A 25627-nucleotide genomic window follows, 5' to 3' on the forward strand; every position below is an offset into this window, starting at 1 on the left:
CATTTTAGAAACACTCCAAAAATGACCTGGAATTCAAATCTTAAATTACAATGCTATATTTTCCTGCCTTCAATTATCTTTTCATTATTATCAGCACAGTTAGCAGAGGAGCTTGTGGCTAATGGATATTTGTTATGTAATCAGTAAGATAGTTGGATGCAATAACTGAAAAAGAAGCAGTCTATTTTTTTGCCACTAGAGGTCAGGAGAGTAATGTGTAATTTCAGCCTCCATATGATGTAATAACACTTGAATTCAACATTGTCAAAATGTCTTTTTAATGTAAATTTGCTAATGTACTGTACTTACACTACCATAGGTTACTGGGAGGAAAACCTAATTGAACTTAGCGTCTTTTAAGATTTAAAGAGGCCCTGTGGGGACATACTGTATAGTAGAATGCAGCAAAGTATTCAGGAATATTAAGTGGGATGCAAAAGTTTGGGCAACCTTGTTAATCATGATTTTCCTGTATAAATTGTTGGTTGTTACGATAAAAAATGTTAGTTCAATCTATCATATAAGAGATACACAGTGATATGTGAGAAGTGAAATGAAGTTTATTGCATTTACAGAAAGTGCACAATAATTTTTTAAACAAAACCTTTAGAACTAATTATTGGAACTCAAATTGGCTCAGTAAGCTCAGTGACCCCTGACCTACATACACAGGTGAATCCAATTATGAGAAAGAATATTTAAGGGGGTCAATTGTAAGTTTCCCTCTTTTAATTTTCTCTGAAGAGTAGCAACAAAATAATTTTCAAATGACCTGAAGACAAAGATTGTTCACCATCATGGTTTAGAGGAAGGATACAGAAAGCTGTCTCAGAGATTTCAGCCGTCTGTTTCCAAAGTTAGGAACATATTGAGGAAATGGAAGATCACAGGCTCAGTTCAGTTGAAGTGGCAGACCAAGAAAAATCTCGGATAGATAAAAGCGATGAATGGTGAGAACAGTCAGAGTCAACCCACAAACCAGCACCAAAGACCTACAACATCATCTTGCTGCAGATTGAGTAACTGTGCATCGTTCAACCATTCACTCACTTTACACAAGGAGATGCTGTATGCGAGAGTGATGCAGAAGAAGCCTTTTCTCCACCCACAGCACAAACAGAGCCGCTTGAGGTATGCTAAAGCACATTTGGACAAGCCAGCTTCATTTTGGAATAAGGTGCTGTGGTCTGATGAAACTAAAATTGAGTTATTTGGGCGTTATGCATGGAGGAAAAAGAACACAGCATTCCAAGAAAAACCCCTGCTACCTACAGTAAAATATGGTGGTGGTTCCATCATGCTTTGGGGCTATGTGGCCAGTGCAGGGACTGGGAATCTTGTCAAAGTTGAGGGATGGATGGATTCCACTCAGTATCTGCAGATTCTGGAGACCATTGTCCAGGAATCAGTGACAAAGCTGAAGCTGCACCTGGGCTGGATCTTTCAACAAGACAATGACCCTAAACACTGCTCGAAAATACTATTCCCCCTCCAGGCTGTCATGGATGGTGGGGAATGAAATCATTCGGGTTCCAGCAATTGTTGGAAGCCGAATTATTGTGTTTTAAAAGTAACTTCAGCTCCGTCTTCTGACGGCGCCGAAGTTACTCCCTGTTGTAATAGATAGCGGAGATACCGCCGCAGAGACAAGCGGCATGGCAGCTATCTCCGCGTATCAGCCGGCGGCCTCTGCCACGCAGTTACATGCTGGTGCTCTGCCTGGTCCTTCTATTGCACATAGATTGAGGGCTACGCGGGCGCCAGGCGACAGGACTTTTATGCGATTAGAAGGGGAGTCAGCTGATCTGCCAGGTCAGCTGACTCTAACAGTACGCTGGATTGGCTGAATGACTGGGGTGGCGCTATGGAGCACTTCTGTATATATAGTACTAGCCTGTCAGTTGCTCCGTGTCTGCTGTTGCAAATGCTACGTGTTAGCACTCAGACCTTAGTCAGATCCCAAAGCGTGCTAGAAGTTAGAACCAGCTGGAGCTGGGGATCCACACTTAGCCAGATTCTGTTGATAGCTTAAAGTACTAATTGCATTGTATTATCTGTTATGACCTTCTGCTTGCCTTGACTATTCTCCTGCATTTCTGATTATGTACCTTCGCCTATCTGATCCAGTTGCCGACTCTGCCTGAACTTAAACTCTGAGTTAGCCTTCTGTCTTTGTACTGTATCTGTCCGTACGTTGCCGATCGTGCCTGTCTGACTATCCTGTACACACCAGTGGGTCAGCCACTGGTGAGGGATTCTAGTATTGAATCACCTGCCCCTCAGGTGATCATTACTTGCAGCATCTTTGTGAACACCTGCTCCTCAGGTGTCCACTGGCTGCTGTACAGTCTTAGCACCTGCTCCTCAGGTGAAAGCCCTGCCTGCAGTACAGTCTTAAACACCTGCTTCTCAGGTGTCCACTGACTGCAGTACAGTCTTAACACCTATCTCCTCAGGTGTAAGCCCTGACTGCAGTACAGTCTTAATCACTTGCTCCTCAGGTGATTCCCGGCTGCAGTACAGTCTGAGTCTCTCGCTCCTCGGGTGATCTTAGCTGTACTGAATCACGTATCCAGCTTGCTGGTTGAATACTCTTGTGTTCTATTAAGATACCTATCACCACCAGCTCCTCTGGGGTATCTCTATCATTACTGTTGCACCAAACATCTGTTCTTACATTGGTTATCCTGGTTCTGGCTATACTAGTATTATTGGTGATTCTGCAGATCACACATAATCAGGTATAGCGTCTGTATTATTGGTGATACTGTAGATCACCAATAATCAGAAAATCTGTTCTCGCTGACACCAATCGTTACACCTGTGTGCTGTTATAGCCGCAATTCCTATTACGGCCTATGGTGGCGCCGGCTGCGCCCAAGTCTTCTGTGCTGGATTCACTGTGTTCGTTCTGGAATGGCCATCTCAGTCCCCAGACCTGAATATAATTGAAAATCTGTGGTGTGAGTTAAAGAGAGCTGTCCATGCTCAGAAGCCATCAAACCTGAATGAACTAGAGATGTTTTGTAAAGAGGAATGGTACAAAATACCTTCAACCAGAATCCAGACCCTCATTGGAACCTACAGGAAGCGTTTAGAGGCTGTCATTTCTGCAAAAGGAGGATCTACTAAATATTGATTTCATTTCTTTTTTTGGTGGTGCCCAAATGTATGCACCTCCCTAATTTTGTTTAAACAATTATTGCACACTTTCTGTAAATCCAATAAACTTCATTTCACTAGTCAAATATCACTGTATGTGTCTCCTATATAATATATTTAACTGACATTTTTTATCGTAACAACCAATGATTTATACAGGAAAATCATGACAATTAACAAGATTGCCCAAACTTTCACATCCCACGGTATATATCGCTGTACAGGTATATTAAATGTAGTCCTAGTGTTATTTAGCCTAGGCTGATTAGTTCTGCAGGATTCTCCAACCGTTCCTCAGTGATGCACCTTCCAGCAGTAAAGATGTCACCACCAGTGATAAATGTCAGAATGTAAATCAGGGTGAGGAAAGATCTTCCAACGGGCAAACACTGAATTTAGAGATGAATGTTGAAAAAAAAAAAATCTGCAATTTTATTAATTACATTATTTTTACTATAGTTCCCCTTTAACCTTGTTTTTACAATGCAAACTTGGAATCCACAACATTTGGAATTCGTTCAAAACAGTGGCCTCAATTCACTAAGATCATGCTAGAGATAATTAGAGTTGGGCCGAACCTCCGATTTTAGGTTCGCGAACCGGGTTCGCGAACTTTCGCGGAACGTTCGGTTCGCGTTAAAGTTCGCGAACCGCAATAGACTTCAATGGGGATGCGAACTTTGAAAAAAAAAAATAATTATGCTGGCCACAAAAGTGATGGAAAAGATGTTTCAAGGGGTCTAACACCTGGAGGGGGGCATGGCGGAGTGGGATACACGCCAAAAGTCCCCGGGAAAAATCTGGATTTGACGCAAAGCAGCGTTTTAAGGGCAGAAATCACATTGAATGCTAAATGACAGGCCTAAAGTGCTTTAAAACATCTTGCATGTGTATACATCAATCAGGTAGTGTAATTAAGGTACTGCTTCACACTGACACACCAAACTCACCGTGTAACGCACCGCAAACAGCTGTTTGTACTAGTGACGGCCGTGCTGGACTGGTGCGCACCATGGCGAGAGTGCAGGTTTTTGTGGCTTTACAGCCCATATGGTCGGCCTGGCTGATGTAGCTGAATGACAGAACAGTGACTGTCCAGCTGATCAAATTTGGTCTGACCACAATGAAGCAACGACCTTATTATCTTTTGTGTGCCCCCCGAGACACTCATCTAGGCGCCGGTCATTGCTTCATTGTGATACGCAAGCCCCTTCACCACGGCAAGGTAATGATCACGAAGGGGAATGGGCGCATGTACATGCCTTTTCTTTTGTTGTTGCAGCTGCCCTCAGTGCAGCCAGAAAAATTAGGCAGTCATGTACACGCACCATAAAAATTATTACAGCGGCCGCTGCTAGCAGCGGCCTAAAAAATTCAGCAATCCGCCTGGAGTCCCGGACCCTGTTGGTGGTGGCGGAGAAGGTAGTGAAGCGGCCTGCAGGCAGACATGCTGTGTGGAGGGACTGGGAGCGACTTAGTCTTTTTGGGGCAGGCCAGGCAGCCAGTCACACGGCGTGCAGGCAGAGATGCTGTGTGTGCGGGGACTGACTTAGTCTTGGGGCGGGCAGCAGCCCTCCGGGATCCATGCCTCATTCATTTTGATAAAGGTGAGGTACTTAACACTTTTGTGACTTAGGCGACTTCTCTTCTCTGTGACAATGCCTCCAGCTGCGCTGAAGGTCCTCTCTGACAGGACGCTTGCGGCAGGGCAGGAGAGAAGTTGGATGGCAAATTGGGACAGCTCTGGCCACAGGTCAAGCCTGCGCACCCAGTAGTTCAAGGGTTCCTCATCGCTGTTCACAGCAGTGTCTACATCCACACTTAAGGCCAGGTAGTCGGCTACCTGCCGGTCGAGGCGTTGGTGGAGGGTGGATCCGGAAGGGCTACGGCGAGGCGTTGGACTAAAGAACGTCCGCATGTCCGACATCACCATGAGATCGCTGGAGCGTCCTGTCTTTGACTGCGTGGACACGGGAGGAGGATTAGTGGCAGTGGTACCTTGCTGGCGTTGTGCCGTCACATCACCCTTAAAGGCATTGTAAAGCATAGTTGACAGCTGGTTCTGCATATGCTGCATCCTTTCCACCTTCCGGTGAGTTGGTAACAGGTCCGCCACTTTGTGCCTGTACCGAGGGTCTAGTAGTGTGGCCACCCAGTACAGCTCATTCCCCTTGAGGTTTTTTATACGGGGGTCCCTCAACAGGCAGGACAGCATAAAAGACGACATCTGCACAAAGTCGGATCCAGTACCCTCCATCTCCTCTTGCTCTTCCTCAGTGACGTCAGGTAAGTCAACCTCCTCCCCCCAGCCGCGAACAATACCACGGGAAGGTTGAGCAGCACAAGCCCCCTGCGACGCCTGCTGCGGTTGTTGTCCTGCCGCTGTCCCCTCCTCCTCCTCCTCCTCCTCCCCCAAAGAAACACCTTGCTCATCATCCTCTGAGTCTGACTCGTCTTCTGCACACGACCTCTCTTCTTCCTCCTCCTCCCCCCTCTGTGCTGCCGCAGGTGTTGAGGAAACAGCTGGGTCTGATGAAAATTGGTCCCATGCCTGTTCCTGCCGTAACGGTTCCTGGTCACGCTCATTCGCAGCTTCATCCGCCACTCTACGCACAGCACGCTCCAAGAAGTACGCGTAGGGAATTAAGTCGCTGATGGTGCCCTCACTGCGGCTCACCAGGTTGGTCACCTCCTCAAACGGCCGCATGAGCCTGCATGCATTTTTCATCAGTGTCCAGTTGTCGGGCCAGAACATCCCCATCTTCCCAGACTGTTTCGTTCTACTCCAGTTGTAGAGGTACTGGGTGACGGCTTTCTTCTGTTCTAGCAGGCGGGAGAACATGAGCAGGGTCGAGTTCCATCGAGTGGGGCTATCGCAAATGAGGCGTCTCACCGGCATGTTGTTTTTACGCTGAATTTCTGCAAATCGTGCCATGGCTGTGTAAGAGCGCCTCAAATGCCCACAGAACTTCCTGGCCTGCTTCAGGACATCCGCTAAGCCAGGGTACTTTGCCACAAATCTTTGAACCACTAGATTCATGACATGTGCCATGCAGGGTATGTGTGTCAGCTTCCCCATATGCAAAGCGGCAAGCAGATTGCTGCCGTTGTCGCACACCACGTTGCCTATCTCCAGGTGGTGCGGGGTCAGCCACTCATCCACCTGTTTCTTAAGAGCAGCCAGGAGAGCTGCTCCAGTGTGACTCTCCGCTTTGAGACAAGCCATGTCTAAGATGGCGTGACACCGTCGTACCTGGCATGCAGCATAGGCCCTGCGGAGCTGGGGCTGTGTAGCTGGAGAGGAGAACTGCCACTCAGCCAAGGAGGAGGAGGAGGACAGCGAAGAGCATGTAGCAGGAGGAGAGGAGGTGGCAGGAGGCCTGCCTGCAAGCCGTGGAGGTGTCAGAATTTGGTCCGCCGCTTTCTGCTTGCCATCGTTCACCACCAGGTTCACCCAATGGGCTGTGTAGGTAATGTAGCGGCCCTGCCCGTGCATGGCAGACCAGCCATCCGTGGTCAGGTGTACCCTTGACCCAACGCTCTTCGCAAGAGATGACACCACTTGCCTCTCAACTTCACGGTGCAGTTGGGGTATGGCCTTTCTCGAAAAATAAGTGCGGCCTGGCATCTTCCACTGCGGTGTTCCGATGGCCACAAATTTACGGAAGGCCTCAGAGTCCACCAGCCGGTATGGTAACAGCTGGCGAGCTAACAGTTCCGCCACGCCAGCTGTCAGACGCCGGGCAAGGGGGTGACTGGCCAAAAGTGGCTTCTTCCGCTCAAACATTTCCTTCACGGACACCTGACTGCTGCTGTGGGCAGAGGAGCAGGAACCGCTCAAGGGCAGAGGCGGAGTGGAGGAGGGTGCCTGTGAAGGTGCAAAGGAGAAAGCGGCAGAAGCAGATGATGCACCTGAAGGAGGAAGAGGAGAAGGAGGGTGACTTTTCTTTTGTGTGCTGCTGCTGCTTTTGCTCAGGTGGCCATCCCATTGCTGTTTGTGCCTTTTCTCCAGGTGCCTTCGTAAGGCACTTGTCCCTACGTGAGTGTTGGCCTTTCCACGGCTCAATTTTTGTTGGCAGAGCGAACAGATGGCTTTGGTCCGATCTGAGGCACACACATTAAAAAATTTCCACACCGCTGAGCCACCCTGGGATGTGGGCACTATGGGGACCTCAGCAGCTGATGCTGAAGGGCAAGTTGGCTGGCTGTACATAGGTGGCGATACATGGTGCCGGACTCTGCCACCAGCTGTTTCTGACGAAGAGCTGCCCCAGCTTCTTTCAGCAACTTCTCTCCTCCTACTACTCTCTGACTCCCCCTCTGAACTGTCCCCCTCTTCATCTCCTCTATTGGGAACATACAGAGGATCCCTATTACCGTCATCATCGTAGTCATCCTGCCCAGCTTCGCTTGCCTCAGACAAATCCAAACTTGCACCATCAGTAGGTCCTTCATCCTCCTGACACGTTACATCCATAGTGTTGCCGCGTAACTCAGACATATTAGCTGGTGAAAATTCATCTGGCTGTAACAACAATGGCTGTGCATCAGTGATTTCAACACTAAATAATTCTTGCGAAGTGTCAAATGCAGCGGAAGTGGTGCTAGTAGTAGCGCTGGTGGCTGAGCAAGATGAGGTGTTCTGTGTCGCTAAATACTCAACCACGTCCTGACAATCTTGGGAGGTGATGGGACGTGCCTTCTTCCGAGCACTGTACTGTGGGCCAGATCCACACGAAATTACATTTACACGACCTCGCGCAGACCTGCCGGGTGGCCTTCCTCTGCCTCTGCCACTACCTCTTCCTCTTCCTCTACCTGTTTTGTCCATATTGGGTATGCACGGAGTGGTATATCACACTGCGTGCACTCACGTAGGTAGGTGGGTTCACTTAACTGCACAGGTATGCGCACTGATGCGGTGGGTTCACTGAACAGAACAGGTATACAGTGGCGGGTTCACAGAACAGGTATACAGTGGCGGGTCCACTGAACAGAACAGGTATACAGTGGCGGGTTCACAGAACAGGTATGCAGTGGCAGGATCACTGAACACAATAGGTATGCAGTGGCGTGTTCACTAAACAGGTATACAGTGGCGGGTCCACTGAACAGAACAGGTATACAGTGGCGGGTCCACTGAACAGAACAGGTATACAGTGGCGGGTCCACTGAACAGAACAGGTATACAGTGGCGGGTTCACAGAACAGGTATGCAGTGGCAGGATCACTGAACACAATAGGTATGCAGTGGCGTGTTCACTAAACAGGTATACAGTGGCGGGTCCACTGAACAGAACAGGTATACAGTGGCGGGTCCACTGAACAGAACAGGTATACAGTGGCGGGTCCACTGAACAGAACAGGTATACAGTGGCGGGTTCACAGAACAGGTATACAGTGGCGGGTCCACTGAACAGAACAGGTATACAGTGGCGGGTTCACAGAACAGGTATGCAGTGGCAGGATCACTGAACACAATAGGTATGCAGTGGCGTGTTCACTAAACAGGTATACAGTGGCGGGTCCACTGAACAGAACAGGTATACAGTGGCGGGTCCACTGAACAGAACAGGTATACAGTGGCGGGTTCACAGAACAGGTATACAGTGGCGGGTCCACTGAACAGAACAGGTATACAGTGGCGGGTTCACAGAACAGGTATGCAGTGGCAGGATCACTGAACACAATAGGTATGCAGTGGCGTGTTCACTAAACAGGTATACAGTGGCGGGTCCACTGAACAGAACAGGTATACAGTGGCGGGTCCACTGAACAGAACAGGTATACAGTGGCGGGTCCACTGAACAGAACAGGTATACAGTGGCGGGTTCACAGAACAGGTATACAGTGGCGGGTCCACTGAACAGAACAGGTATACAGTGGCGGGTTCACAGAACAGGTATGCAGTGGCAGGATCACTGAACACAATAGGTATGCAATGGCGTGTTCACTAAACAGGTATACAGTGGCGGGTCCACTGAACAGAACAGGTATACAGTGGCGGGTCCACTGAACAGAACAGGTATACAGTGGCGGGTCCACTGAACAGAACAGGTATACAGTGGCGGGTTCACAGAACAGGTATACAGTGGCGGGTCCACTGAACAGAACAGGTATACAGTGGCGGGTTCACAGAACAGGTATGCAGTGGCAGGATCACTGAACACAATAGGTATGCAGTGGCGTGTTCACTAAACAGGTATACAGTGGCGGGTCCACTGAACAGAACAGGTATACAGTGGCGGGTTCACTGAACAGGTATACAGTGGCGGGTCCACTGAACAGAACAGGTATACAGTGGCGGGTTCACTAAACAGGTATGCAGTGGCAGGTTCACTGAACACAACAGGTATGCAGTGGCAGGTTCACTGAACACAACAGGTATGCAGTGGCGGGTTCACTGAACAGGTATACAGTGGCGGGTCCACTGAACAGAACAGGTATACAGTGGCGGGTCCACTGAACAGAACAGGTATACAGTGGCGGGTCCACTGAACAGAACAGGTATACAGTGGCGGGTTCACAGAACAGGTATACAGTGGCGGGTCCACTGAACAGAACAGGTATACAGTGGCGGGTCCACAGAACAGGTATGCAGTGGCAGGATCACTGAACAGGTATGCAGTGGCAGGATCACTGAACAGGTATGGAGTGGCAGGATCACAGTACAGGTATGCAGTGGGCTGAGGGCTCACTGAACAGAACAGGTATGCAGTGGCAGGATCACTGAACAGGTATGGAGTGGCAGGATCACAGTACAGGTATGCAGTGGGCTGAGGGCTCACTGAACAGAACAGGTATGCAGTGGCAGGATCACTGAACAGGTATGCAGTGGCAGGATCACTGAACAGGTATGCAGTGGCAGGATCACAGTACAGGTATGCAGTGGGCTGAGGGCTCACTGAACAGAACAGGTATGCAGTGGCAGGATCACTGAACAGGTATGGAGTGGCAGGATCACAGTACAGGTATGCAGTGGGCTGAGGGCTCACTGAACAGAATAGGTATGCAGTGGCAGGATCACTGAACAGGTATGCAGTGGCAGGATCACTGAACAGGTATGCAGTGGCAGGATCACAGTACAGGTATGCAGTGGCAGGATCACAGTACAGGTATGCAGTGGGCTGAGGGCTCACTGAACAGAACAGGTATGCAGCCAGGAAGAAGTTAAGCCTAACTAATCTTTCCCTATATGAGAGACTGCAGCAGCTCGCCCTACTCTCACTAATGCAGGCACACGAGTGGCCGTAATGGCCGCCGCTGCCTGCCTTATATAAGGGGGGGTGGGGCTCCAGGGGCTAGTGTAGCCTAATTGGCTACACTGGGCCTGCTGACTGTGATGTAGAGGGTCAAAGTTGACCCTCAGTGCATTATGGGGCGAACCGAACTTCTTCCGCAAAAGGTTCGCGTGCGGTACCCGCACGCGAACCACCTACGTTCGCGCGAACCACGTTCGCCGGCGAACCGTTCGGCCCAACTCTAGAGATAATAAGGCAAGAGAAAACTTGCCACGGCACAGTGAGAGAGTTATCTCATCTCTTCATTCCTTAAGTTACCTCCTCTGTAGTTAAGTTACCTCCTCTGTAGTTATTTTCACAGCCTGTCTTAAAGGGCCCCCGAGCTCAAAATAAAATTGGTACTCACCTGGGGCTTTCTGCAGCCCAGTGTAGGTCGAGAGGCCCACCACAGCGTCCTGGCTCTTCTCCTAGGCCTTCCCTCAGAAATGGCTGCCCGGCGGCTCCGTGCGACACTGGGACCGAGTGTGGGATCTCCTTCTTACGTATACCTCATGTCTGACGTCACGGCCGGCGTGAAGAGTTAACTTAGACAGAAGAGGTAACTTTAGGTTTGCCTGAGGTAAAATGTTTCCTGAATACTACATGCCTCGTCACCATGGTGATGACTCTAGAAGAGTTATTAAAGACAGGAGATAAGCTTAGTGAATTGAAGCCTTTGTCCGAAATTTCAGAATTTCAGCGGCATCGGAATTCAGTAATTCTGACCATCCCTAATGTGTAGTGGAAAACGGGCTTCATGCACTGCAAGACACAAGACTGGGGGCACATGGCAGCCATCTGCTAGCTGAGAAGCTTACATCGCTGCCAACCACAAAGGTTAGACAGATCCCCAACATGGTGGATATGCTTTACAGGTTTGCGATACTATTGTTGCTATGTTATTAGGTGAATTATTGAGCTCCTGTAACTTTTTATTTGAGTTTGTGGGCACCGTGGCGCAGAATTTGGATCTGCCACAATCACTCCCTCCAATGATGGAGCCATGGGCCATAGAAGAGGGAGCAGAGGCAGAGCGGTGATTGGTGGTTCTCGGGCAGCGCCTCCGCCTTATTCGTGGATCCCTTCAGAAAGCCTTTTCTAGCCACCCATGTTTCCGCACCAGCCGCGTGCACCCGGCTGTAAGTATTGTACTCCACGGGCAGAGAATGGTCACCGGGGGACACAGAAGGACATGCCGGGGGCGAGGAAGGATGCACGGGGCAGAGGACACTTCATCCACACCAGTAGCTGATACCCCCTTTCCCATGAGAAATATTTTCCTATTCTCAAATAGAGCATTAAGGGGGTCTGTATGGCTGATAATGTGGTGAAACCCCTTCCATAGTGTGAGGTCCTGACCATGGTCCTGACAGTTTGCTGCCTGTAAACCTCATTGCATTGTGGGAAATAATGGCTTTTTTCAACTGCCAAGCAAGCAATATCTCCCTCTGTGCACAGAGCTCTCAGTAACGAACATTCCGTACAGATCACCTGGCAGAACTAAAGATGTCACCATTACAGAATGCAAATCAGGGAGAGGAAAGATTTTATAATGGGCAAACACTGACTAAATAATTTATAAATGAATATTGTAAAAAAAAAAAAAAGCAATTTTATTTATTTCGTTATTTTCACCACAGGTCCTCTTTAACTTGTACTTTTAAAAATGTTTTTCCCATGTATGTATTTTAATGTGTGTATATTTTTGTAACTGTGTCTCAGCAATACTGATGAGCTTTTTTTGTCCTACAGATGCTTAATTTGACTTGAGGAAGGATGTTGTATTTCATGAAACACATTGTTTTTGAATCTAATAAATATTTCAGACCATTGTCATGGGCTCTTTTTGTCCTCCAGACACTCAGCTTGAGCTGAGGAAGCGGGTTGTTTACTACACTGTTGTAGAGCCTATTAAAGTTCAGACCATTTTTGTGGTCCTTTTCTTCAAGTGGGAACAGATTGCCCAGCAAGCTCATGGTGAACCAGAGCCCCTGGAACAGAAGCAGAAGCTTTGCCTTATTAAAACAGAAGGTATTTGTGATAATTCATCTGTTCCTGGGCATGATTCACTATAACAAATAGTGTGCCTTATCAGAGTTAACATGCCTTATCAGAATTATTATCATAGTTAGCGTGCCTTATCAGAGTTGATGTGCCTTATCAGAGTTAGTGTGCCTTATCAGAGTAGCATAACAAGCGCTACTAACTTATACCTGCTAATTGGCAATGATGAGAGTCCCAGTCAACCTGCCCTGAGCCTGTGCGGGTCCAATCACTTTAAAGGACGTTATCCCCGCACTTTGATTGGCCCAATAGGCTGCCTGTCACTTGACAGGAAACTAGACAGGCAGCCAATCAAAGCAAAGTGCGAGGATTGTCCTTTAAAGTGATTGGACTCGCAGGGGCTCAGGGCAGGACTAGAGTTGGGCCGAACGGTTCGCCTGCGAACGGTTCCATGCGAACTTCAGTGGTTCGCGTTCGCGTCCCGCAGGCGAAGTTTTGCGGAAGTTCGGTTCGCCCCATAATGCACCATGAGGGTCAACTTTGACCCTCTACATCACAGTCAGCAGGCCCAGTGTAGCCAATTAGGCTACACTAGCCCCTGGAGCCACTCCCCCCCCTAATAAAAGGCAGGCAGCGGCGGCCATTACGCTCACTCGTGTGCCTGCGTTAGAGAGAGTAGGGCGAGCTGCTGCAGACTGTCTCTCATAGGGAAAGATTAGTTAGGCTTAGCTTGTTCCTGGCTGCATACCTGTTCTGTTCTGTGAACCTGCCACTGCATACCTGTTCAGTGAACCCACCACTGCATACCTGTTCTGTGAACCCACCACTGCATACCTGTACTGTGAACCCACCACTGCATACCTGTTCAGTGAACCCACCACTGCATACCTGTTCTGTGAACCCACCACTGTATACCTGTACTGTGAACCCACCACTGCATACCTGTTCAGTGAACCCACCACTGCATACCTGTTCAGTGAACCCACCACTGCATACCTGTTCTGTGAACCCACCACTGCATACCTGTACTGTGAACCCACCACTGCATACCTGTTCAGTGAACCCGCCACTGTATACCTGTTCAGTGAACCTGCCACTGCATACCTGTTCTGTTCAGTGAACCCACCACTGTATACCTGTTCTGTTCAGTGAACCTGCCACTGTATACCTGTTCTGTTCAGTGAACCCGCCACTGTATACCTGTTCAGTTAACCCGCCACTGCATACCTGTTCTGTTCAGTGAACCCACCACTGCATACCTGTTCTGTTCAGTGAACCTGCCACTGCATACCTGTACTGTTCAGTGAACCCGCCACTGCATACCTGTACTGTTCAGTGAACCCGCCACTGCATACCTGTACTGTTCAGTGAACCCGCCACTGTATTCCTGTTCAGTGAACCCGCCACTGCACTCTCGCCATGGTGCGCACCAGTCCAGCACGGCCGTCACTACACAAACAGCTGTTTGCGGTGCGTTACACGGTGAGTTTGGTGTGTCAGTGTGAAGCAGTACCTTAATTACACTACCTGATTGATGTATACACATGCAAGTTGTTTTAAAGCACTTTAGGCCTGTCATTTAGCATTCAATGTGATTTCTGCCCTTAAAACGCTGCTTTGCGTCAAATCCAGATTTTTCCCGGGGACCTTTGGCATGTATCCCACTCCTCCACCTGGGGGTCCAGGTGTTAGGCCCGGTTCACATTAGCGGTGGCCGTCCGGAATCGCCGTGCCGGAGCCGGACCGCTTGCAGAACGGACGGAACGGATGCACGGCAATAGCAATGAAAGCCTATGCGTCCGTTCACATGCGTCCGTTCTGCCGGACCGGAGCCGGACCGGATCCGACGTCCGTTCCAACATGCGCTATTTTTTGGTCCGGCTCCTCCGGCAGCCGTATCCGGGGCGGAGCCGGACTGCACCATCCGGCCAATACAAAGTAATGAGAACCGGAGAGCGCACAACACACTGGCTACAAAAACCGGACGTTCTACCCCACTTCCTATGCATTTTGGATGGGGACCACATGGAGTTCACAGAGTGGGGCAGCAGCAATTTCATGCTGGAGCTCTAGGCAGCAACATGTCTGATATAAGTCTGATAACGAGGAGGCGAACAACAGAGAATTCCCAGGTATACGAAAAATGCCTGGATCCATGGTCCCAACTGCAGTCTCTGTATCCACGGATGGTCTCCACACGTCCACCTGTCTCCAACAATGACCCCAGACCCTTCTGCTGACCTCCCAGACCCCAGGTATTTACAGGTTGTTATCTCCTTAAGAAACCGGATCCGGACCGCAACCGTGTTCACACCGCACGGAAACCGGATGCAAACGGACCGGATCCGGACCGGATCCGGATAGGAACCGTACGGATCAGGTCCGGTCCGGATACGGTGCGGTCCGGACATCCGGTGCGGTTTTGACAAAACCGCAAGTGTGAACGGGGCCTAAGACCCCTTGAAACATCTTTTCCATCACTTTTGTGGCCAGCATAATTTTTTTTTTTGCAAAGTTCGCATCCCCATTGAAGTCTATTTCGGTTCGCAAACTTTTACGCGAACCGAACCTTCCGCGGAAGTTCGCGAACCCGGTTCGCGAACCGAAAATCGGAGGTTCGGCCCCACGAGTGGAGCTCTCATTGACAATTAGCAGGCATAAGTTTGTAGCGCTTGGTATGCTAATGGAGAATTCTGTTTAAGATTGGCTTACTGACATTCAAATCCTTGCACAATCTGGGCCCTGGATACCTGAAGGACTTGTTGCAACTGCATCACACCCCCCACAATCTTAGATCAAAAGGACGCAACACCATGGTCACCCCCAGAGTCCACCTCAAAACCTTTGGAGACAGAGCCTTTTGTCATGCTGCCCCTACACTTTGGAACTCCCTGCCACACCCAATCAGGACAGCTCCATCCCTGGAAGCATTTAAGTCTAAACTGAAAACCTACCTCTTCAGTCTGGCATTCATGAACATCTGACTATCTCCTCTGTAACACAACCCAGCCTGCAATCCTGTATTAATCTGAGACACAACTATGCGCTTTAAGTCCTATGGGAGAAAAGCGCTTTACAAATGTTATTGTATTGTTATCGTATTGTACTCTGATAAGATACGCTAACTCTGATAAGGCACATTGGGCTCGATTCAGTAAACGGTGCTAACCCAGTTAGCACGCCTAAAGGCTTTGGGTGTGCTAACTAGAGTGCTAAGTAGTTAGCACATACAAACTACTTAGCACCATAGTTAGCACATGCAAACTTAGCACCGTAGTTAGCACATGCAAACTACTACTTAGCACCGTGCTAACTAGGGTGCTAAGCTCCATGGTTAGATACCTCTGGTCTTGCTAATTATTATCTTGTAAAAGATAGAATATTTGGAAATTTAAATTCAATCTGAGCTCTATATATTATGTGACGATCATTATATTATTGCTAACAATACCTCTCATCTTCCACAGTGATAATAGATGCTGAAGCTACTGTTGGAAAAGTTAGGAGGTGCACTGCTACACTGCATATTCTGTCATATGTTCCTTTTCTTTGTTGAATAAACACTGATTTTTTTTAAAAAAAACTAGGGTGCTAAGTAGTTTACATGTGCTAACTACGGTGCTAAGTAGTTTACATGTGCTAACTACGGTGCTAAGTAGTTTGCATGTGCTAACTACTTAGCACGTGCAAAGCATGTTAGCACATGCAAAGTGGCTTTTCACTGGCGTGCTAACACTTAGCACCCTTTTCTGAATCAAGCCCATTGACTCTGATAAGACATGTTAACCCTGATAAGGCATGTTAAATCTGATAAGGCACGCTATTTGTTATAGTGAAGCAACTCCCTTGTGTTTTTTTAGACAAGTGAGTCCTTGGCCTTGTTTCCACACTGGTGGATTTCTTCCATAAAGATCACTTCTGATGTTGGTGCCACTGGTAGCGAATGAAAGTCAGCATGGCGTGTCTGTCATCTGGCCGACTATTGCATATTTTGGTTTTCAACATTGCTTGTTTTTTTTTGTTTGTTTTTTTGTTTGTGTGTGATACTGTAGAAGAGCTTGGACAGCACATCGGGAAGCACCTGTCCTTTTAGAATCACTGCCTATGAGATACCTTATGGATGTGGTAAGACCTCCCTGTTTATTTATGCAGTGCCCAGTCTTGCCATTGTGTAAGAATGTTCACATTTAACTGATCATGTAATTGGGAGACTAAGTTTTTATCTTATATTATTCACATCCCAGATTTGATGTCAGCCTGGGCAGTATCTGCATGACATGAGATACATGAGATAGATACATGAGATTATGACTGTGTAAAGGTGCGTACACACGCACTACCAGCAGCAACGACGGGTCCGCCGGACCCTCCCACTGGGCGGTCTTTTAGCCGACAGTAGTTCATGTGTGTGCGCTGTTGGCGGACTGATAAGGCTGTTTCTGAATGATCCGCTGAGCTGATCGTTCAGAAACAGCCTTATCAGTCCGCCTACAGCGCACACACACGTGCTACTGTCGGCTAAAAGACCGCCCAGCGGGAGGGTCCGGCGGACCCGTCGTTGCTGCTGGTAGTGCGTGTGTACGCACCTTCAGGCCTCCATCCCACAGGAGGCTGAACTGTACGCTTGGCACGCAGTTCAGCCTTCAATATGCTGACCACCACGCACCTTTTAGTATACATTTAAAGTGTACCTGAGATGGGTTTAATTAGGGTATTTATACTTACCTGGGGCCCCTTGAGGTGCATAGTGTCCCTCACAATCTTCCTCCTTCTCTTGTAACCCTCCTTTCCCCGGTAATCAGGACAGTCGCAGCCAGTTGTGTACTTCTGCACCTGGCCGCGCACCTTGTCTGAACATGTGCAGAAGAGCAGGCCAGATTCCCAAGGGGGAATAAAAGAGTGCAGAGCACCCAGAGAGGGACCCCACACACCTCATGGGGCTGGAAGAAGCCCCAGGTAAGTATTAATACACAAATTAAGCTTATCTTAGGTTCCTTTAATGCACCGTTTGTAACGCACGCATTTCAGCACTTGACACATGGTAAGGTTATCAAGCTGCAAAGAACCGCCTCTTGTCACATGTAAGCGTGGCCGCAGCCGCACACATATATGACTCCATGCAGCAGATTCCGCTCCGCTGTCTGCGTTTTCAGCTGCTCGTGTAAAAGTGCATAATAATAATAATGTATAATAATAAACTGTCTCCAGCGACCTCAGCCTCTCAGCAGAGCTTGTTCTTCCTTATAAGGTTCCTCTACTCTTACTACAGCTGATTCTGTTTGATTTTATGATTTTATTTGAAATCACGAAAGATGATGGCACTATATAAAATATTAATAATGAGCTAGATGCTGTGTCGATGCTGTACAAAGTGTTTCATGATGTACTGGGTCATATGCCAGGACTCTCCAGGGAAAGGGTGGACATATGTCCCAAGTATTGATACGATTTACATTATTTTCTTAATGCAGCTTGTAGGTTGTTAATTTTTTCACAGGTGCCGTATTTTTCAGCATATAAACAAACAAACAAACACAGAACATTGATAGCGTGCTTTTCTCCTGGCGGACTCAAAGCGCCAGAGCTGCAGCCACTAGGACGCGCTTTATAGGCAGTAGCAGTGTTAGGGAGACTTGCCTAAGGTCTCCTTACTGAATAGGTGCTGGGTTACTGAACAGGCAGAGCTGAGGTTCGAACCCTGGTCTCCTGTGTCAGAGGCAGAGCCCTTATCCAGCCACATACTCCACACCATCATGCACAGTCTGGCTTCAGGAAACACCACAGCACTGAAACTGCCCTCATCCAAATATGTGCCCACCTGCATATAAGAGACACACCCCCTTCCTCTCCCCGCATTGGGGGGAAATGTGTCTGGCAATGTGTGCCCCCCCAAAACGTCTTACCCATCCAGCCACCCGATTCCGCCGCTGTATACATTCGTCCTGTGTGGCGTTCACTGGCGCCCTCTAGCTGCGCACGGCATCAGGTCATGCATGTAGTCAGTGTAGCTGGGCAGTGTAGTCAGTGTAGCTGGGAGTGTAGTCAGCATAGCTGGGAGTGTAGTCAGTGTAGCTGGGTAGTGTAGTCAGCGTAGCTGGGAGTGTAGTCAGCGTAGCTGGGAGTGTAGGGAGTGTAGTCAGCGTAGCTGGGAGTGTAGTCAGCGTAGCTGGCAGTGTAGTCAGTGTAGCTGGGAGTGTAGTCAGTGTAGCTGGGAGTGTAGTGAGTGTAGTCAGTGTAGCTGGGAGTGTAGTCAGCGTAGCTGGGAGTGTAGCTGGGAGTGTAGTCAGTGTAGCTGGGAGTGTAGTCAGTGTAGCTGGGAGTGTAGTCAGCGTAGCTGGGAGTGTAGGGAGTGTAGTCAGCGTAGCTGGGAGTGTAGTCAGCGTAGCTGGCAGTGTAGTCAGTGTAGCTGGGAGTGTAGTCAGTGTAGCTGGGAGTGTAGTGAGTGTAGTCAGTGTAGCTGGGAGTGTAGTGAGTGTAGTCAGTGTAGCTGGGAGTGTAGTCAGCGTAGCTGGGAGTGTAGCTGGGAGTGTAGTTAGTGTAGCTGGGAGTGTAGTCAGTGTAGCTGGGAGTGTAGTCAGCGTAGCTGGGAGTGTAGTCAGCGTAGCTGGGAGTGTAGTCAGCGTAGCTGGGAGTGTAGTCAGCGTAGCTGGCAGTGTAGTCAGTGTAGCTGGGAGTGTAGTCAGTGTAGCTGGGAGTGTAGTCAGTGTAGCTGGGAGTGTAGTCAGCGTAGCTGGGAGTGTAGCTTGGAGTGTAGTCAGTGTAGCTGGGAGTGTAGTCAGTGTAGCTGGGAGTGTAGTCAGTGTAGCTGGGAGTGTAGTCAGTGTAGCTGGGAGTGTAGTCAGCGTAGCTGGGAGTGTAGCTGGGAGTGTAGTCAGCGTAGCTGGGAGTGTAGTCAGCGTAGCTGGGAGTGTAGTCAGTGTAGCTGGGAGTGTAGTCAGTGTAGCTGGGTGTGTAGTCAGTGTAGCTGTGAGTGTAGTCAGTGTAGCTGTGAGTGTAGTCAGTGTAGCTGGGCAGTGTAGTCAGTGTAGCTGGGCAGTGTAGTCAGTGTAGCTGGGCAGTGTAGTCAGTGTAGCTGGGCAGTGTAGTCAGTGTAGCTGGGCAGTGTAGTCAGTGTAGCTGGGAGTGTAGTCACTAGGTACCTCTTATATCTCAAAGCGTCTTATATGCCAAAAAATACAGTAAGTCTGTAAAACCACAAAAAATAAATGTTAAAAAAAAGACATAAAAAGATCTGCAAAGTATTTAGACAGAAATACTGCAAAAGCAACCATAGAGTTTTTAAAGGGAAAAAAGTGGAATGTTATGCAATGGCCAAGTCAACCTGCCCTGAATCCAATTGAGCATGCATTTCACTTGCTGAAGACAAAACTGAAGGGAAAATGCCCCAAGAACAAGTAGGAACTGAAGGCAGTAGAGGCCTGGCAGAGCATCAGCAGGGATGAAGCCCAGCATCTGGTGATGTCTATGTATGCCAGACTTCAGGTTGTAATTGACTGCAAAGGATTTGCAACCAAGTATTAAAAAGTGAAAGTTTGATTTATGATTATTATTCTGTCCCATTACTTTTGCTCCCTTAACAAGTGGGAGGCACATATGCAAACTGTTGTAATCGTACACCGTTCACCTGATTTGGATGTAAATACCCTCAAATTAAAGCGGATAGTCTGCAGTTAAAGCACATCATGTTAGTTTCATTTTCAATCCATTGTGGTTGTGTATAGAGCCAAAAATGTTAGAATTGTGTAGATGTCCCAATATTTATGGACCTGACGGTATATAGCACCGAAATCTTCCGCAGTTCTGTAAAAAATCGTGTCACCAACTGTCCCTCAGAGGGGCTCACAATGTAATCCCTACCATAGTCATATGTCTATATCGTGTAGTGTATGTATCGTCGTCTGGGGCCAATTCAGTGGGAAGCCAATTAACTTATCTGTAAGTTTTTGCGATGTGGGAGGAAACCGGAGTGTTTGGAGGAAACCCACGCAGACACAGGGAAAACATCCAAACCTGTACCGATAGGGCCCTGGCTGGGATACAAACTGGGCTTCCATTGCTGTAAGGCTGGAGTGCTAACCACTACGCCACCGCGCTGCCTGTGACCATGCCTAAGCAATCCTTAAAATACTACAATAAAAGTAAAAACAAAAAAGATATTTGAAACAAAACATGTGGTCCTCACAAAAATACAAAATTAAGTTTACTGATGAATCGCATTCCAATGAGGTAAAGTTACGCGTCCCGGATTCGGGGTTCCCTGTCCCAGGCTGCCCTATGTCCCGGGTAACATCCCGCTTTTAGCCGCGGGACGTCCCGGCCTTGGGACTCTGGCCACCGTCTGATTGCATTAAATGACCGCGGCGTCTGACAGACGCCGTGCCAGTTCATAGCCCACAGCCCCGCTCCAGCCTGCATAGTTTTCCGGCAGGCAGAGCAGGGCTACTGGAAGGTGGCGTCTGAAGCCCTGTACTGGAGGCTATTTGTGTCTCCAGTAGAGGGCTTCGGGGGCCATCTTCCCGTAGCCCTGCTATTCTATTCAGCGTGGGGGATTGCAGGAGCAATATCTCCGGGGGAGCTGCGCACCAGAGGCCGGCCGGGTGAGGGGACTTCTGTCAGGTGAGTAAATTATTTTTTTTGCAGGTGAAATGTTGCCCACATTGCGTTTATTTTCTGATGAAATGTTGCCCAAATTACGTTTATTTTCTGATGAAATGTTGCCCAAATTGCGTTTGTTTTCTGCTGAAATGTTGCCCAAATTGCGTTTGTTTTCTGCTGAAATGTTGCCCAAATTGCGTTTATTTTCTGGTGAAATGCTGCCCACATTGTGTTTATTTTCTGGTGAAATGCTGCCCACATTGCGTTTATTTTCTGGGGTAACTGTTGCTGCATTTATTATTTAATGATCATAGTTGGCTATATTTGCTGCTTTGGGGTTACGGTTATGCTCCGCCCATACAATGTCATGGGCATGCCCCCCCTCCCTCCGTTCTGGTCACTGTAGTAAAGTAGAGTAGAGACAAAAATCTAAAACACACATCAAGAAGTTTAAAGCAGTACAAAATTAATAATGAAAAAAGCTGAAGCACAACGCATAAAACAATAAATAATAAAAAAAAAAAAAAAAAACATTCAGAACAACAAAACGAACAAAAAACAAATAATAATCATAATAATAATACAAATAAAATCACCTCTCAGTATTCCAAGAGATGTTAAAAAGAAACTTTAAGCCACAGGTCATAAAGTTCCACCCCAGCCTTTAGCAATGATCTCTCTCCTAAGTTACAATTTCATCTGGGTTAAAAAAGATACCCATTGTGAGTTTTCAATCATTGGCAGAGGTTAAAATAATTGCAATGAGATCCTTCAGTATGGGTCTGACCCTAAAATTCACTCAGCCGACCCCCTTTTCTCTCAGCATGAAGAGTTAAAAAAAAGAAAAAAGTTTTGTCCTCTTTATCCCCCCACTGTAAGGCCCATCCTGTATTCAGGGGCTGCAAGTTGCTATGGCGATAGAACCTTAGCCCAGCCAGCTGCAGATGAAAAAGTCAGAATGGGTCAGGCCTGCACTGGTGGGAATATAGAAGAGGGAGGAGGAGAGAGAGAGGAGGAAGCAGCAACTCCAAAGAGAGACACACAGAGAGAGAGAGAGAGCACAAGAATTTCCAGCAATCTCACACAGAAAAAAAATACCCATTATCAACAGGGAAATAAACCCTACAGGATGTATGGAGGAGGGGAGAGGGCTCTGGGAGGATAGACTCTACCAGCTTGTTGCATTAGAACTTTAGGAAGAGAAGAAGGCATTATTTTTTTTTCCCCTTCTGTGTTTTTTTTTTTTTCAAAAGAGGATTTGGAAGTTTAACAAAAGAGGGGAGGAGGGAGGGGGGCCCAGGATCCAGATGCTGCTTATGCCTCTGCCTGCGCTATTCTCAAGTTACACAAGATGAGGGAGAAAGAGAATGAGACTGCTCCCTGGGTTTTAAAAGAGGTATATTTCTGTGTATCTTCTTCTGTGATCCTGTGTGATGTGGGGTGGAAGGGGTGCAATGTACACTGCTTTGTTACTGACTGATAAACCGCTCTGATCAGAACTTGATGGAAGTTTTAGAAGAGTTGGAAAGTTTTTCATTCTGAAAGAGAGATGGGTTTAAAGGGAATGTGAGATCGCTGTGCATGAAGTGTGTCCAAACAACAATGTGTGTGTGTGTGTGTGTGTGTGGGGGGGGGGGGGGGTGTTTATAGGGGGATTGTAGAAGGGGTGCAGAGGTGACTGATGCAGGATGGAGAGGTCAGGGCAAAGGACAGAGGGGCAGAGAATATGAAGGATAGAGGGGGGCAGAGTTGGATATAGACAGTGATGGGGATAAGCAGCAAGAGGGCGCATGAGATAGGAGACAGGGGCATAGCAATAGGGGTTGCAGAGGTAGCGACCGCATCGGGGCCTCTTGGGCCAGAGGGGCCCCGAAGGGCCCTCCGTCAACTGCAGTATTAGCTCTCTATTGGTCCTGTGAAGGTAATAATCACTTCTATAGATACTGTGAATAGTGGTAATCATTAACAAGCTGTTCCCCATCCCCTTCTTGCACCACTGTAGTTGCCATTGGCAGGTTTTGGTGCGCTCTATAAATTGCTATGTATAGAGTGCTTGGGGGGCCCATTGTAAAACTTGCATGGGGGCCCACAGCTCCTTAGCTACGCCACTGGCGATGGGGATAAGCAGCAAGGGGGCACATGAGATAGGAGAAGGGATATAGTGAGTGGGATACAGAGATCGAGGAGAAGGAATAGAGAGGATATAGTGTATAGAGGGGATAAATTGAGATTAGGATGTAGAGAGCAAGAGATGCATAGACTGGGATGGAGGAAAAGGGGTAGAAAGAGAGAGGAGAGGTAGAGAGAGTTGAAGAGTAGGGAGAGAACAATATAGAGAGTAAAGCTGAATTCTCACCTAACAACGCAGGAAGATGGATCACAGCGGCGACGAGTGTCCCGGATCGTTCTCCCTGCCGGTGGGAACACACGACGGGCATGAATGAGAGTTGAAGCAAGCGCGGTACTTTGCACGGGAATGGACAGGGATCTTAAAGATCTGCCGCGACGGTTGTAATCCCAGCGCGTCAACAAACATTCGCGTAATCGTGCGCCTGTACCCACGCTGCGAGATTGCGTAACGGTCGCTCAAACAATCGCCGGTCGTCGGAAAAAACACGTGGTGGGTACCAGGCCTTGAGGGAGAGAGGCAGTGATAGCACGCCACAGGCTAAGCGGAACGTAAACGGACCGCAAACCTAAAAAATATCCACAGTCTGCTTACCGATTATGCCTCAATCCCACCCCCTCCTCCCCCCAGAACTCACCCCCTCCCATGTCCCCCCCATCCCCCCTTGCTTTGGCAATGCCTGTATGTACCTTGGTCATGCCAATAATAATTTTGGCATGGTTTTGATTAGAAAGCGTGTCAGGCATTGAACGGGAGGATGGCGAACTTTGCAAGATGGTACGGGAGCGAGGGGATGGATTAAGAGAGGGGGGATTAGAGAGAGGAGGACACAGGACAGTGGGGTAGAGAGAGAGAGTGGGAAGGATAGAGGCAGTGGAAGAGAGAGAAATGATAGAAGGGGATAGAAAAAAAGTTAGGAGCGGGAGAATAGACACTCAAAACTTCCTCTCTGCTCCAAAAGATAAGCAATAGCTTAATAAACTTTACAGAAAAAAACATGTTTTTGTTGCAGCTGATACAAACCCTGCAATAACTCTGCAGTGTTTCTACTTCCTGCTTTCATGGAAGCAGACATAGGGTTAACATCCTGCTTTTACAAATTAGCTGCTGTGCTGAGGCAGCAGGCTGACACAGCTGAGAGATCAAATTACAGTTGTGATTAGTCAGAGATGAGGGGAGATTAGAGAGGCTAAACTCTCTAAATACATACAGGGTGCATATTTCTCTGTTTTCCTCCTGTGCTGTGCAAGAGTTCAGGTCCTCTTTAAATAACACAGATAGATAGATAGATAGATAGATAGATAGATAGATAGATAGATAGATAGATAGATAGATAGATAGATAGATAGATAGAAGATAGATAGATAGATAGATAGATAATTGTTTGGTCATTTTATTGTTGTTACAGAAACCTCACAATGTTAATGTTCAACCTGATAACTGAGTGATCTCATCTGTGAAGGGCAATGTTCACCTTGCATTATATTTATGAATGGTTAATCCCAATTGGCTGAATATCATGATCGCCTTTGAGCTGTTTAGTTGAATCGTCCTGTAAATGAAATCCTTGTCAGTAAGCTTTCCTAAAACAGAAAGAATTTGCGATAATTCAGGTTGGAGTGAGCTTGAGATGTCTCCCAGAGCAACACTGCTGAATATATGCAAATTAACCATTCTACCCTTAGAAGCTAAACACACCTCCAGAACCACTGGAATGCAATGATGTGTCAGTTTGTTAATTTGTACAGAGCCATAATAATCCAACATGCATACAGACTGTTTTGGATTGCTTGATTCTCATCAGTGCATGCCATGGATTAATTTGGCTCTATGGAGTAGGGCTTGTAACACCGAGAGGTACAGACTACCCAGCAAGCTCAAGGTGACCCAGAACTCATTGGAGTGTGTAAGGGACTACAATGGTCCTAAAAGCCCCCTTACTAAGATGTAAATAAAAACAAAAGTTTGCTTTCCTAAAACAGAAAGAATTTGCGATAATTCAGGTTGGAGTGAGCTTGAGATGTCTCCCTGTGCATCACTGCTGAATATGTGCAAATTAACCATTGTTGTCCTTAGAAGCTAAACACACCTCCAGAACCGCTGGAATGCAATGATGTGTCAGCTTGTTAATATGTACAGAGCCATAATAATCCAACATGCATACAGATCTTAGTAAGGGGGCTTTTAGGACCATTGTAGTCCCTTACACACTCCAATGAGTTCTGGGGCACCATGAGCTTGCTGGTTAGTCTGTACTTGTCAGTAAGGGATGGGTTATACTGATGTACTGACATCTGTAGTGATGTTATTGGTGATGTTTTGTTGCTCCACCAATCCTGGTGGTTGTTTACTTGAAAGGCAAGAAGACTTTGGTGTTTTGGGCTTGGAGGTGCCCATTGATTGGCTGCGCTGACTTGATTGGCTCTGGGGAAGGCCTAATTGTCAACGCTTTGTCAAC

This window comes from Hyperolius riggenbachi, chromosome 3 (genome assembly GCF_040937935.1).
Source record: "Hyperolius riggenbachi isolate aHypRig1 chromosome 3, aHypRig1.pri, whole genome shotgun sequence".
In the NCBI taxonomy this organism is placed as follows: domain Eukaryota; kingdom Metazoa; phylum Chordata; class Amphibia; order Anura; family Hyperoliidae; genus Hyperolius; species Hyperolius riggenbachi.